Below are 1,630 nucleotides of genomic sequence, written 5' to 3'. Positions count from 1 at the left end.
ATTATTTATTTATTACATTTCTTTACCACCCTATCCAAAGACTCTGGGTGGTACTTCTCTTCCACTCACAGTCTCTCTCTCTCTCTCTCTAACTGGCCACATTCTCATGTAATGTGGAACCACGAGTCCAATTGACCCATGGTTCCACTCCCCCCTCCTGTCCAAATTCAGCTGTCATGGAAAGCATCCTCTCAACAGTCAGGGAGACTACAGAGAGAAGGGGAAACTAAGGGGGAAATGGCTGTGCGGTCTTCTTGAGTGAAGGGCAGCTCTCACAGCCAGATTTGAGGGAAGAGCTTTCTCCCTTAACTCCAGTTGAAGGGAATGCAGCCTGTGGTTCTGCATTCAGGCATAACGCTGGCTGTGTCCAACCTGGGGTTGCAGCAACGAAACTCACTACAACCCAAGGGTTCAGATTGGAGTTCCAAATCTGAAACCTCGGGTTCATTGCCACACCAAACTCCAATTGCTTGCACTGGAGTGGGATCCATCTTATTTATTTATTTTTTCTCTGTGTAAACTGCCTTGAGCCATTTTTGGAAGGGCGGTATAGAAATTGAATAAATAAATAATAATAAATAATAATGCTTGCGGAACGGCTGACCCCTTCAACTGCGGTACCACATTATGTGAGAATGAGGCCTCTATCAATCTAATCTCTTTCCTCCAAGGTCCCTTCCAATTTCAAAATTCTTTCTTTCTTGATCTGTCAATCACATCTGAGTTCCCTCCTCTTTCCCTGAATGCCCCCTTGCCAAACCTAATAACCCAAATCCTCAATCCCCAAACATAGTTTCCTCCCCATAAACAAAAACTAAGTTCCACAAGTTTTCCCTCGGTCTGCACCCCTGTCACAGACCAGGTTCCTTCCAGTCCCTTTTGACTGGTGATGGACTCAGTTCCCTTTTGACTGGTGATGGACTCAGGGACTTGCTGGTGGCCCTTTGGATCCAACCCAGTGTTACTTGCTAGCAGTTTGCACTGGGGAAGGAGAAATAATGTGCAGCTGAGGAATAAGGTACATCTCTTTTTGACAAGCCCATATTTCATGGAGCTATTTTTCGGGATCATGGCACAGGCTTGGACTTCCCCTGTGTGCGGTGGCTTCAGTCTGTGTCCGTGTGATTTCGGAAGCTAGCATCAGTGGTGTTATGTTTGTGTGGGTGTGGGTGACCGAATCCATCTTGGATATATTTAAGGTTAAAATGGAAAAAAGAGGTCTTTTTAAAAAAAAAACCACTTGTTCTGGTTATTTTTAATATCTCATAATTCTGACTAAAGTCTTAGTTTAAACATCCATCTTGTTTGTGAGGGAAAAGGATACGTGTCTTTCGCATGTGTAGCTCATATGCAGCCCCACTGTGTTAAGAACATAAGAAAGGCCCTGCTGGATCAGGCCCAAGGCCCATCTAGTCCAGCATCCTGCTTCACACAATGGTCCACCAGATGACTCTGGGGAGTCCATTCAAGAGCTGAGGGCATGCCCTCTTTCCTACTGCTACCCTGCAACTGGTATTTAGAGGCATCCTGCCTTTGAGGCTGGAGGTGGCCTATAGCCACAGTAAACTAGTAGCCTGTCCTCCATGAATTTATCTAAACCCCTCTTAAATCCATCTAGGTTGTTGGCTGT

The sequence above is a fragment of the Hemicordylus capensis genome, chromosome 8 (assembly GCF_027244095.1).
Source record: "Hemicordylus capensis ecotype Gifberg chromosome 8, rHemCap1.1.pri, whole genome shotgun sequence".
In the NCBI taxonomy this organism is placed as follows: Eukaryota; Metazoa; Chordata; class Lepidosauria; order Squamata; family Cordylidae; genus Hemicordylus; species Hemicordylus capensis.
The sequence above is the reverse complement of the archived record's forward strand: the minus strand, read 5'-3'. Positions refer to the sequence as shown.